Source organism: Heliconius melpomene, chromosome 3, assembly GCF_056956725.1.
Source record: "Heliconius melpomene rosina isolate 202511_hmr_F chromosome 3, ASM5695672v1, whole genome shotgun sequence".
NCBI lineage: Eukaryota > Metazoa > Arthropoda > Insecta > Lepidoptera > Nymphalidae > Heliconius > Heliconius melpomene.
The window spans coordinates 4750846-4765929 of NC_140391.1; the positions used below are offsets into that span (position 1 = coordinate 4750846).

The 15084-nt window shown below is 37.3% G+C and overlaps 1 long non-coding RNA gene across 1 annotated transcript in view; it reads left to right on the forward strand.

The window, feature by feature from the left end:
* LOC146539921 (uncharacterized) overlaps positions 1–15084 on the forward strand; it is a 33569-nt gene that overhangs the window by 5415 nt on the left and 13070 nt on the right. Inside the window, exon 2 of the long non-coding RNA XR_014879482.1 lies at positions 3342–3488. This is a non-coding gene — a long non-coding RNA (uncharacterized LOC146539921). The remainder of the gene's footprint in view (positions 1–3341; positions 3489–15084) is intronic.

The window sequence follows — 15084 nt, forward strand, 5'->3', positions numbered from 1 at the left end:
CTCGATGAAAGAAAATATTAATATTTTTATTTTTTCGTTTTGTTGTCACGGCGGAGCGCGGCGTTAAGTTCCGCCATTCAACACGCAATGCTTTCAGATTATGGGGGAAAATAAGGAACTCTAGGTTCCTTCCTGCTGTCTGTCTAAACTGCTGTGTACAGGATCGAGCACAAAGCTAAAGAACGAAGAACTTATTTCTCAATTATGCCGCTGTGAAAAGGTTTATAATAGTCTACGGTTTTGTTTACGTCTGTATGTTAACATTACAAGTAACCCGACCCCTGTATTCATAACTTCCGTCGTCGACGGGCATTAAGCATCGCGTTATATAGCATTGTTCAAATTATGATTATTATAAACTATTTGCTACTACTTTCTTTTATATTTTTATCTGTTGAGTGGCGAAACTTAACGCCGCTTTGACAACAGAGCTAGGAAATAAAATTAATAAATATTTTATTTCCTCAAGTAGGGATCGAACTCGCCACGACTGACCTTAACAGCTGACAGACAACAAGTCGAATCGTTGAATAACCGATCAATTACGAATGAACGTTATCGATATTGAAACCACGTTGAAATGAAATGCATACGCATTACATTTTATAATAACCGCATTATACTATGTGATGTTGCTGATTTTAATTAGCTGTATCATTGTCAATATGAATGACAATCATTGTTTTGTATTTAAATATATGAAAATATATATTTTTATGAAAATGCTATAGTGCAATTTAACAATAACATGTTCAAGTAATTATTGACGTACGATGCCTGTTATATAAATATGTTTATAAAATGTATTAGCTTTTTATTATTTGACCAGGGACGTTTTGATACTTGTACATTCATCATTGCATTTGTCATGGCATGACATCCAATTAAAATTAATTATGATATTAGACATGTAGGTATATAAGTATTTTGAAATAAATTATTATAGCTGTTTGTTAGCTTCAAGCTCTAAGCCACACATAGCAAAGTAGGCAGACGGAACCTGGGAACCTGTTCTGTGGAAGGTATTTCCGGCCGTTTCTCACTTATATATAATATGGTGGCATATTCTGGAGGCATTGCATGTTGAGTGGCGGAACTCAACGCCGCGCTTTATCTCGTTACCAGAGCGAGGGAATGGAAATTAAATATTTCCTTTTTTCGAGTAGCAATCGAATCCACAACCTGTCGCAATTACATTCGCACGCTTCTGCCCTTGTGCCACTACTGGATTTACTTGTTATAACATGGCAACACATAATGGTGTAATTTTTAAAATAATAAAACTAAATCTAAAGATAATGTCGGCCACCAATATCGATCAATCATATCGATCAATCATTTCGAAAGTACCAATTGACTTATTTCAATAACTTATATAATATCTGTCAATTATAATTTGACAATTGCTTCTAATTTTCAACTATAAAATTAATATTATTTGATTGCATAAACTAATTTAAGTTAATTGTTCCTTATATTACGTTTTATATGAGGACTTTATGAGTTACCCACATTGACCAGGCACTACAAACAGCCTCACTAATGTTGCTTTTACGAGTAATTTCATGGTTATTCATTCGCCTCGCAGGGGGCGATCTTAGGGCGTTAACAGAATTCGTCTCACCCTGCACTTTTGCTTTTAGTCATCTTAATTCTATATTTAGAACCAATGCCCTATCGACCCTTGTTTATGTCGATGAAGCAGTAAAAGTTTTCTTAATCACACATATACATATATAAATACTAGTGGACCCGAACGCGGCTTGAACTATACGAATATTTATGAAATTATTTTCAGTTTTCAATAGAGAGATGCGTTAAGCAAGCTCATTTTGGGTGACGTTTTCTAACCACAAACTTTGCAAATCGTTGCTTAGCAACGGTGGTTGTTATCGGTTCGGTTCGGTTCTTTATTTATGGCGCTTCGAGCGTGCCAGTTGAATGTGGTTGTTATTAACATGGCAGAATAAATTGCATGTCAAATTAATAAGTATTTTAATATATTTCTATATATCAAAAATATTACAAATATGAGAAAAAAAGTATCCTATGTTCATCCCGAGACCCTCAAGTATCTCTATATGAGTATTTTATCACAATTAAATTAGCAGTTTGGCCCTGATTGCGTAAAAGACAGACAGACAGACAGAGATAATACTTTCGAATTTATAATATAGGTATGGATATCTTATAGTACTAAACTTTATATAAGCAAATAAAAAAGCTGTGATAATAAAGTAGATTATTCCGAGAATTTATTGAAGAATATGCGAGAATTACTTTGCACTTTGAACTGTGTAAAAGTTAAATCGGTTTACGATTCGCAATTTGCTCGGTTGCTATCTAATACTAACATGCGAAGATTTCTTATAGGTTATAGGTATTTATGATGAGCAGCTCGTTGGCGATAGCATCGTACATCTGTATAGGATGTACGCCATTATAAGCTCATTTCGTCGGCTAACAGGGTGATGTGGGCTTAATTAAAATTCTCCACCATCCATCATTGGTATATTGATTTTGTGTCACGTGCATTTGGCGGGTTGCCTCTCCTTTATCAATTAGTTGTGAACGGTTGATGCTGGTCTTGGCTAATGTCTCGGAAATTAATTGGTACGATTTACGTTAGTTTAATTGTTTTTAATGTTGATTAATTTGTTTATAGCTTCATGTTGGGAGTTGGGTGGTTTGGCTAATTTTGAAGGAATTGGAAATAGATTTGGTCTTTATTTAAGGATATATATTTAAATTTTCTAGAATATATAAAAAATTGCCCTAATTCCTTTGTATTTTAAAAAATAAATCCTCCCCTGTTATTTCCGAGAAATATAAATATAATTTATTAAAATCATCGAAATGTCTTTAACGAAGGAAGTCTAAATGCGTTCAGAATTGTTCAGTATATCATAACGCCCTACGGAAAGTAAGATAATGTAACGAACAGAGTCTCTTAATACGATAAACGGCTTGAGGCCAATAAAACTAAACAAGTTAAACGACTTCGGGCAATAAACCACCGCCTCTGTAGATGGTCTCGGTAATGTTATTTGAGCTACCTCCTTTAACCAACCGAAAGACAAATTGGGTGCATTAGGTATATGAATAATATCGACGCGGACAGATCTGTAATCGATATACGGCTGTAAGCAGAGAGTTATCGTTAGAGTTATATCACTCTTCTGAGTCACACAAAACACTAACAGACGGAAATATTTTCATAATTTTATGCATTTTACATGTTGGCCAATAGCAAGTTATGGCAAATTTTATATTGTAATTTGAATTTTTAAACCAGATCACATAGCCAGACTTTTTCTTAATATAGGTTTAATTTGTTCCAGATTTCTTTGAGATCTCATCTAAAGGATTTCGGGAATTGTATAATTTTATATACAATCTCAATTCTGGATTGTAGCCAGAGAATAACAACTGCATTGCGGGAGGTACAGCACTTAAAATTGACTCTGGTGGAGATTTAAGGTGTATTGGTAAGTAACTTTCAATCCATGATATGTTTCGCTCGTGTATTTTGTTTTGCTGACTGTATTTGGTACTACAATGTATTTAAATATTGGTACCTAAAAATTTACCTGTTTTAAATATATGATCTTCACGCAGTATCCCGCACACAGCAGGGTAGGCAGAGGGAACCTAGTGTTAAAACACTCCGTTCCCCACTTTCTGCCAGAGCGAAGAAATGGAAATATAAACGTAAATCAAAATTTCACTTCCTCGAGTGGGGATCGAACCCACAACCGTCGCGATACCGTAACACTCTTGTGCTGCTGCGTCACGTCGGCCTCAAAAAAATATTACTATTTTATTCTATAAAAATGTTATTTATAAGATAAACTATATATTTAATTAAAAAAATCAATATCTTTCGTAACAATAACGGACGAACTATCTAGAAAAAAAATTGTAAACATCTAGAAAACTTCGATGGCTATGTCAAAGCTGTTCTACACCTACACACGATTCAACTGATCAAATTAACTTAGCCCTTTGTAAGCTAGTCTTCAACCAAATTTGGTTTCGCAAGCAGCATCAAAGCCAGCCTTAATAAACACTCGTATTAAACGCCAATGGCAGACAGTTCCTCGAATGCACTATGGATGTGCACATACGATTACGTATGACGTAAAATTATAACATTTTTGTCAGGTTCACGCTATATTCTGGATATACTAGGGAAGGTAGAGGGAACCTAGTATTAATACACTCCGTTCCCCATTTTTTGCCGAATTTTGGAGGGATTGCGTGTTAAGTGGCGGAATTCAAAGCCACGACACCAGAGCGAAGGAATATTAATATTATTTTTTTCCCCCTAGTGGGAATCGAACCCACAACTAGTCGCGTTTACAGATACACGTTTGTTTCCGTGCGCCACGGCTGGCGTTAACTTAAAACTTATAACCTATATAAAAAAATCATATAGTTATTTACAAAACACTTAAAGCTATTATCATATCCACATATATCCTAAGAAATGGTAATGAAAACTATAAAAGAAAACTTACTTTTTACATTTATTCGCGTCTATAGATTAAAGAATTGTTTATAGCTTAGGGTCCGGAGATACCAATAAACTGTAAGATGGAGGGCGGAGGTCAGGATATCATGAGAGTCATGTCGTAGGCGGGTTTACTGCACATAGTAAAATAAACGGGAACCCAGTGTCTCCTCTTCATTGTTACCATCTTTATGGGCTGTATGCTTGAAATGGTTAACAGTTTTAGTTATTAAGTACGATGTTAGTTACCCTAGTGGTGTTTTAATGGCTTATTAGGGAACTGATGTTCTGTAACTCTTCTTGTTGGAACAAATATTTGTTTTATTATATTAGTTAGTATGTTTTGAAATATGTAAAATTAATTTTGTCAATAAAATGAATTTTGGTACCCTTAGTTGAAAATAATTGATTGAGTAAACGCGACGGTTGTGGTTTCGATTCCCACTTTAGGGAATGCTGTTCTTCTAAATACTACCTAGAATTTATGTATAATCACAATTATACACTTGTACATATAATTAAGATTTATACGTATAATATTTTTGAATTCCTTTGAACTAAAAACCCCTATATCATTTATTCATCTCAAGTGACTTGTTAGAGGATTATTTAATAAAAACAGGCGGTTACTTGTAAAACTCATCGTGACGTTTCTCTGTTCCTGCTTAATGTAGGAGTTAATTCAATTCTCCTCTGAGTGGCATTTATTTTGCTATTGTAGCTCCGAGGGGACAAATCTGCGGGTACCAAAGATGTCTATCAAATATTATAATTTATTCCTTTGGGGCTATTCTTGGTGCAGGGCCATAAAGTGTGCCTGCAAACGCGACTATTTATTTAAATTTATATTTTCATTTCTTAGCTCTGGTGTAGATGGAAAGCACGGCGTTAAGTTCCACCGCACTCAAAACGCAATTCCTCCAGAATTCGGCGGAAAGTGGGTAACGGAGTGCCTTAACACTAGGTTCCCTCTCCCTACCCGGGAATGTGCGGGATACAGCTTGAAGCTGATTTAAATCAATTTATTCCTTTGGGATGGCTCACGTTGCTGTGACACTCTTAGCGCACTATAGTCCTTTTGCTGGTTATCATAAGGACTATAAAATTGTCGTCTCAAATCCACATTTTACACCTATATCAATGTCATAAAGGGATACAATTTGTTTTTGTTCATTATTTTGGACGACGACTGTTTTGTCAGATATAAGATATGGTATGATGTAAGGTTTTTTGTTTCTTTTTTTTATTTTGACAGCCGTATCGTTTTAAAAGACTTTTGTAGGTGAGCCGATTTATATTCTGTGGAATTTATTCTTGGGTAAATTAATTAACTATTTGGTCATTATCATTAAATGTTTATATGGTATAATTATTATTAGGCTTATCATACTTTTAGGTATTCAGTTTATTATATATGTAAATGTTTACTTAATAACCTAACCACGCCTACACTTAAAAATTCAATCAACCAGTTATTTCTTAATAATTTTTCAAATAAAAGTCTTAATCATTAGTTCCTATATTAGTTTTAACTAACCGTACAAATGTAAGTTATTACAGTAAGAACAATAGTACCGTGGGTGTCAGTAATTATCCTGTTGCCCGCATGGCGCATATAACGCAATAAATTATAATGGATTGGAATTCTGTGGTTTTCCATTTTTTTTTGTTTAATTTTTGATGTATCTATTATGTGGGTCTTAGAAACGGTTGTTGCTTTTTCTGTTTTAATTTTTAATGCGATTGTGTTCTAAAGTTAGATGAAACCCTCATAGTAATAATATGAGAATTGTAATTTTGACTTTTGGTCAAGTATATTTATATTTTTTAAATACGTATTACGTAATTACGGGTAAATAAATGTTAAGGACTGATAAACAATAACATGGATTAGGAATGGTAATTAATTAAATTACATAATATAATATGTTATATCAGTCCCCAAGTTTTTGAATTTTCGAAACGTTGCCTGTTGAGTAGCGGAACTCAACGCTGAGCTTTTGCGTTGTTACCGAAGCAAAAAAGAGAATATTAAATAATTTATTCCTCCGAGTGGGATTAGAATCCATAACTGTCGCTTTTACAGTCCCATGCGCAACAACGCCCTCAAATAATGTTTAGCTATTCCAAAAAAAAGGAAATATAATGCATAATATACCTTTCTTTCATTTCCACAAAAGTAAAAGTAAAGTTTTTTTTCTATAGCGCCGTCAATCAATACAATTTGTTCCTACTTAATTGTGTACGTACGTTCTGTAACTAGATTTTTTTCGTCGATAAGAAATCTAATATTTTAGTCCCCTCGGCTTGTTGTACGAAGTCCATTAAAGGAGTCCCTTAGTTTTCGCTAAATAATACACCAAACGTGGTTGTGAGGGGCTAAACAAAAGTACCGGAACTAACCATACTGCAGGGAGAAGGTAAAATGCAGTGTGGTATGTAACGGTTGGATTTTAATAATTTATTATTAAATATTATACGGATTGCGTAAATATTGTAATGTATTTGTTTGTGTAAAATTGAGCATTATATATTAGAAAAAAATACATATTTATCTAAGACTTGTGTATATTCATTTTTATTTAAACGCCGATCTCGAAAAATATGAAGAATATTGAATTCTACAATATCATTAGAAATTAATATTATAGCTCGGTGTTCAAATATATATTTTTTTCAATTTAAAAAAAAACTTTCAATGAAAATAACTGCGGCGTTGGGTTAGTTAACTCCAATGCTCAGCACAGGACTTATTGGAGGCAGGAAAGTCACAAATAAATATTTTTTTAATATTATTATTTATGGCTAGACGACAGTAACATACCATTAGGCGTCCATACCGTGCGTTACACAGCAGATGTTCGACGCCGAAGCGACTCACGACGACTCAATTACACATTCGATAGTTTTGTGTTGCCCTCGTCGATTTGAAAACTATTACGCTTTACGAGGACGTTGAACTATGAATCACATCTTCTTGAATTACATAGCTTTTATATTATATGCAAAGAGGATCTGTAATGAGATATGGAAGGAGTGTATTTCCTTTTATCTGGCAATTATTTATTTGGTCTATAAATGTATTATAAATGTTTTATATTCAAAATATTATCTCTATTATTTATTCAGCGGAAAGTGGGGAACGGAGTGTCCTTACACTAAGCTCGCTCTGCCTACCCTGCTTTGTGCGGGATACAGCGTGAAGTTGATATAATTTAACTCATTCATTCAATATTAATGTCAAGAACCTTTCTGATAGAAATGTTAACTAAGTTTTCGAAATACTTCAGCGGCTAAGCCATAAATTGTAAGAAAATGAAGTTCTTGAAACAATATAAAGTTAGCAGTTTTCATTCAACAAAATGGAACGGGCGTGGAAGCTGTAGAGCATATTCTAATTCAATATATCTTGTTCATAGCTGTCCCGATCTTCCGTCTCGACACAAATTATTACTATAATATAGTTCAAACGAACGGATAACACTCATCTAAAAGTTATTTGTTTCGTCTGAGGCCATCGTGGCGCAGTTGTAGGTTCGATTCCCGCTCTAGGGAATGATTAATTATTTATTAATATTTTCATTTCTTCGCTCTGGCACCAAGGCAAAATCCTGGCGTTAATTTCCGCCAATCAACACTCAAATCCTAGAAAAATTCGACGGAAAGTGGGGAACGGAGTTTAACACTGGATTCCCTCTGCCTACCTGATGCTCCTTTAGAGAGATACAGCGCGAAGCTGATTTATTTTTAGTTATTTCTTACATATTGTCGACGCTAAAAGGAAATACTTGTACAAATAAACAAACGAGGCTCTTAAACGCTTGTCACCGTCAATCCGAGCTGATCTGAGCTGGTCTTTTTTTGGAAAATGTCGCATGTTCTTGAAATTGACCCTTATCTCTGTAAATTTTTTGTCACACATGTTCCGGATTAACCGTTCGGAGAACGCAACGTTACCTACCGCAGTTATATACGTACTCGTATGTTATAAGTTTCAACTAATCCAGCATAATTCATTGCCGTTTTACGGCCCGTGTGATGTTTCACAGAATTTAGACGCTATTTTAGATTTGTGTATTTTAAGGTTCTAGTGAAAATTTTCTTTGTACGTTATTTGTAAATAGAAACACAAAGGCTAATGTTTTAATTCATGAATTGATGCCTCTTATCGTTTGAAAAGCAGTAAACAAGAAACGAGTGTTCCGCCACTCAACTCGTAATGCTTCCATAATTACCTCCCTCTACCTTCCCTACTATACGCGGGATACTGCGTGAAACTACAAAAAAAAGGTTAAATTTTTGTTTTACTTACTTATGAATAAAAAAAACAACTAGACTATTTTATGTATGACGCAGATAATTTAAAACGAAAAATCAGATTACATTTATTTCCTTTTCCATTCTTTATAATACTCTCTGTTTTTGTCATTTCAAAAAAGCTACTTCAAGTAATTTGGTTAGAGCTTTTAAGAAAATTATCACAAAATTATACGAGCTCGTCCGGTTCTCCTATAGGTGTCAACTGTTGGCACTGTCAACATTGTTTCTAGAATTTCAAACGTATTAAACAAACAAGTTGGTACAAGCGTCTATTATGCACAGAGACAATGCTTATTTGTCTATTTGTGTGACATTATCCATTCCAGTACCTGCGTGTTGTACGAATTGACTCTTGTAGGGTTGTTTATATTGTGTCTACTGGTGTTTAAGTTCTTTTTTTAGTAAGTTAGCTTTTTTTAGAACTTTTACGTAATATTATATGTATATAAGAATTAATTAGTACTTATCATATTTATATTTCTTGCTTCGTACATCGAGGCAAAACTCGGCGTTTAGGTCCGCCAACACTTAATGCCCCTCGAATTCAGCGGAAAATCGGGATGCAGTGATACAAGGTTTTATTCTGAAGCTAAGAAAAATCTTTAGTTTATAAGAACAAAAAAAACTTTTGCTTGAAAAGTTTATATTCGTATTCTCCCTAACAAATATTATTCTCTAGGTTTACTTTATATAAATTTATACTATAAAAATAAACATAATATAATTTATTACATCAAATTGATCCATAGTTTATTAAAAATGTTTTTTAATTTACATTAGCTCCAAAAACTCTATAACCACACGAAAAAATAAACAAACGAGAAAATAACAACCCATATGTATTAAGGTTTATTTAAGCGGAATGCAACTAATATTTTTGTGGTCCCATCCAAACATCTCATACATTTGTTTGCACAATCATAGTGTGTATTTCTTTTTAATCTGACGACTCACAGCTGTACCGTAGGCAGCAACAGCTGGCGGAGGGCTCTCGAGAGTCGAGATACTCCAAGTCAAGGACTACATTATTGAAGCAATGCCTCGCTCTTGTGCAAACTTCAAGTTTCTCAGCGTTTAGGCTTTTGACACACAAATCGTTACGTGTGAAGGAAAAGCTGTAAATATATTCCTATTTAGTATATATATAACATTATATATATTTATAAGGTATTACTTATATATTTCATTAGAAAATTATAAAGGCCTTATATAGTTGCAATACTACTTATATAGAAGTAGAGTTCTTAAGATTACGGTTTGATATTATTTATTACTCTTAGGAAAAAAGTACTTAACTAACATAACATTGCATGTATAGTAATTTATTATTATTTAATAATGTTATAGTATAAAATAAAAATAATATTATAATTCGAATTAAAACGATATAAACTTAAATTTGTAAAACTTTTATTTATCATCTGTGATATGAATGTAGATAGTAATACCTCAAAAATCGATAATTATTTTTATGGCTTTCTTTTTTATTGTTTTTTTTATTAGAAATCATGAAAACAATATACCAAGAATTACATAAAACATTTAAATTGAACTTCAGTGTAAGCTCGGCTTTTGTATAGGAATCCAATTAATAGTGCAAGTACACAAATATATGGTAGTACAGATTTATTTATTACGTGAACGCAATAGTAATACAAGCTATGGAACTATTACTTGCCAGTCACGTATAAACTTAGTGCTACGTAATTTGCATAGGTTAGTATACAACTATACTTACATAATAGAATAATAAGTATTTTATTTTTTATGTAGTCATTATGTCCTTCGCGATAATTTACAATGCTAGTAGGCGGCGAAACTTTAAAGTATATTGATATCTCTAATATAGGAATAAAGTATTTTTCGTTATTTTTATATTAATGTCTTTAAAAATATTTTTTTATTATTTTTTTAAGGTTTTTTTTCAATTTGAGGTATCTAACAGTCATATAATTTTATGAGAATATCCTTTCAAAACAGTCATACTTAATATTATTGCTGTTATATTGCTGTTATGTTCTTGAAAGTTTATTTCCAAGAATTTGTAAATATCGATTATATTTTCAAATAAATAAGTATTTCTAATTTAAAATATATTGCTATGCATGAAAAAAATACGAAGCAAATATTTATATCATATCGATAAAATATATAATCTAGCCATCACTAGCAGACAAAACAATTATTCTATTCAGTCTACAATCCAGAGGATGTCCTGACTAATATCTGTCCGATATTTGTTTGTGGGCATACGGGTACGCGACCCCGGATCCTCGAGCCGCCACTCTTACATCCTCATCCAGTCCGTAAGAATGGTGTCCTAACTCCCCCCCTTCCCCTCCTCTTTTCCTTAGCTCCCTCCTTTTACCTATCCTACCCCCTTCTATTTTCCTCTCCCCTCGGGTTTTCCCCACAAAGGGGTTTTGGAGGTCAGACGGCAGTCGCTCCATTTAAAAACCGCCAACCGCCACTTAAATGGACCGAAAAAGCAAAAGAATGGGTACGGCTAGGGCGTCGCCGCAAAACGACGCGCAGGCACATCGCCCTACACCTGCGACAAGTGGGCAAGGGCTACCGTGTCATGTACGGGCACGGCTAAAGTCGCTAGTACCCAGACGGAAACTCCGCTTTGCAACGTGGAATATTGGCTCTCTGACCGGACGATGCAGGGAACTCGCAGATGTACTCATGAGACGTCGGGTCCAGTGTGCCTTCCTCCAGGAAACACGCTGGAAGGGCAATAAGTCCCGTAACATCGGACAGGGTTACCGGCTTATATACACTGGGTCACCTTCGGGTAGAAACGGTGTAGCGGTAGTGCTTTCTGAAGAGCTTCAGAATGGGCTCCTTGAAGTTGACCGTCGCTCCGACCGCTTGATGCGAGTGAGGGTACTGATTGAGGGCGTTATCACAAACTTAATCAGTGCCTATGCTCCCCAGGCGGGATGTAGCGCGGCCGAAAAGGAGACATTCTGGGAGCAGTATGAAGGGGTGCTACTTGCTGTGCCGTGTACCGAAGTGGTCTTAGTTGGGGGGGACTTGAACGGGCACGTCGGTAAGGCTGCTGAGCCGTATGAACGTGTTCACGGGGGTTTTGGGCACGGTCTTCGCAATGCAGAGGGAGAAAACATTCTGAGAACCTGTATTGCGTCTGATCTGGCCGTCGTGAATACGTTCTTCCAAAAGAATTCTCAGCACCTTATCACGTATAAGTGCGGGTCCCACTCAACTCAAATAGACTACTTATTGACCAGACGGTGTCATATGGGCAGGGTAACTAACTGTAAGGTCATTCCAGGCGAAAGCCTAACGGCCCAACATCGTCTTCTTGTCATGGACTTTAACGTCACTCCGAAGAAGAAAGTAGCCGAGAAACGTAGGCCTTGGATCAAGTGGTGGTTGCTGAATGGACCGATGCAGACCGACTTCCTGGCAGAGGTGAAAAGTCATAATCTTTCGACTAACACCGAGACTGCTCAGGAGGCTTGGGATCGGGCTCAGTCGGCAATCATTGCGGCAGGCAGGCGAGTTCTTGGCGTTTCTAGGGGAGGACGTGTCATCGACAAGGAGACATGGTGGTGGAATGACGAGGTCCAGGAGGTGACTCGTGAAAAGAAGGCTGCCTTTAAGAAGTGGCAGGAATCCAACTCTCCTGAAGACTGAAGAAGAGCTGTAGCCAGAGCCCGCAGTGAGAGTTTGTCACCATTGTATGATAAACTTGAAACTGTGGAGGGGCAGAAGCTCATTTACAAACTGGCACGTTCCCGGGATAAAGTGACGCAAGATATCGCAAAATGTCTTTGCGTCAGAGATACCCAGGGCACGCTGCTCTGTAATCATGACTCTGTGAAGGAGAGGTGGAGAAGCTACTTCCAGGAGTTGCTGAATACTCAGCACCCATGCAGTCTTCATCACGACCCACCGCCTAACCTCGGACTTATTGCCCCAATAACCCTAGACGAAACACGTAATTGCCTTCGACGCATGAAGAACGGAAAAGCGGTGGGACCTGACGACATTCCGATCGAAGCGTGGAAATCGTTGGGCTCTCTTGGTGTACTCATGCTTACTGACCTTTTTAACCATATCTTGAACACTGGTAAGATGCCGCATCAGTGGCGGCTTAGCTTTATTACCCCTATTTACAAGGGAAGGGTGAACACTGCGTTCAAGATTGTGGTAGTTATAGGGGCATTAAGCTTATGAGTCATACCATGAAGCTCTTCGAGCGCATGATCGACCTCAGGCTCCGCCGAGAGTGTACTGTCTCTGAGTCTCAATGTGGATTTCAGCCAGGATCGGGCACCATGGACGCCATTTTCGCCCTCAGAACTTTGATGGAGGCATACAGGGAAAAAAGGAGAGCTCTGCACGTGGCCTTTTTAGATCTGCAGAAGGCCTTTGACTGTGTGCCTCGTCAGTGTATCTGGTGGGCATTGCGATCCAAAGGGATCCCTGAGGCCTATATTGAGATTATCAGGGGCATGTACCACGATTCCGCTTCTATGGTTAGGATCGCTGTTGGCGACACTAGACCCTTCCCGATTACAGTGGGGGTTCACCAGGGCTCGGCTCTTAGTCCGTTTCTTATTCAATGTAGTGCTCGATACTGTCTCGGCTCACATCCAGGACCATCCTCCATGGCTGATGATGTATGCCGACGACATAGCACTCATTGCCGAGAACCGACTGACGCTGGAGCGTAAAGTGAACCTCTGGAAGGGTACGCTTGAGAACGGCGGTCTTAAACTAAATGTGTCGAAGACAGAGTACATGGCCTACGGGAGCCGGGACTCGAGCACCATCCTTATAGGTCCTGAGCCAGCCGTTAAGTCGGAGAAGTTCAGGTACCTTGGATCCGTTATGCACGAGTCTGGAGGCATCGACCACGATGTCCATGGCCGGATAAGCGCTGCCTGGGCCAAATGGCGGGAGGTCACTGGTGTGGTCTGCGACCGCAGAATACCGCCCAAGCTCAAGGGGCTGATATACAAGAGCATCGTCCGACCGGTTCTTTTATACGGCAGCGAATGTTGGCCAGCACTATCTCGGCACACTCAGGAGCTTCACGTCACGGAAATGAAGATGCTGAGGTGGATGTGCGGCGTAACGTGGTCTGACCGCATACGCAACACATTCATTAGAGGTAGTCTTGGGGTCCGTGACGTAGCGGATAAGCTCCAAGAGCGTCGCTTGAGATGGTTTGGCCACGTTACGCGCCGGCCTAAGAACTATGTCGGACGCAAGTGCCTTGCTATACAAGTTCCTGGGGCGCGACCTCCCGGACGCCCAAGGAAGCGCTGGTTGGATGTCGTGATGCAGGACATGAGAGCCAATGGTCTAACCACCGAGGACGCAAAAGATCGTGCAAAGTGGAGTAGGTTAAGTAGGAAGGCAGACCCCGGTAATAGCCGGGATTAATGCCAGGAAGAAGAAGAAGACCCATCACTAGCAAACAAAACAATTATTCTATTCAGTCTACAAAATTCCTAAAAAAAATCGATTATTTGAACACTTCACATTCAATTCCGTTAAAATAATCACTTAAATCCAAATCGATTTAATTCTGACGGGAATGTGAATCCTCGTGGCGAGTGGCACTGGATCGACATATCAATAACAATCGAGTTGATGTACTACACTCGTAGTATCCTCGTACCGTGCAGGTTTGAGTGCGTCCTGCCCCTACGCTTAGGCCGCGTGACACTAGCTAGCTATCTGTCATTCGATTTGTCTAGCTGTCATTTTGTAATTTAATAATTTTAGCTTATTGTGATATATGTAGTTAATTGATATAATTTGTCTACAGTTACTATAATTTCTTGTATAAATCATATTTTATAGTAAGATGTTGTTTTTTTTTTTCAACTTCTCTCCGCACACAGCGGGGTAGACAATCTAGTGTTAAGATACTCCATTCTTCATTTTCCGCCTTATTAAAGAGGCATTGCGTGTTGAGTGGCGGAACTCAACGCCGGGCATTTGCCCTGGTGTCCGAGCGAAGAAGTTAAAATACTAATTAACAACTCTCTTGTGTTAATGCACTACGACGGCTTCAGTTACCATAATAGCTTGTAAAAGTCATAGATAATGGGATGTTGAAGTAATAATGCTGAATAAGAAACATAATTTTCGCTATCAGTTAACACTAACTGCATACAAGTATCTAAGTTCTTACTAAAACTTATGAAATGTCTTTAAACAAAACAATAACTGAAGAAAGTTTAATAAAACAATCTATCCCTAGTGAT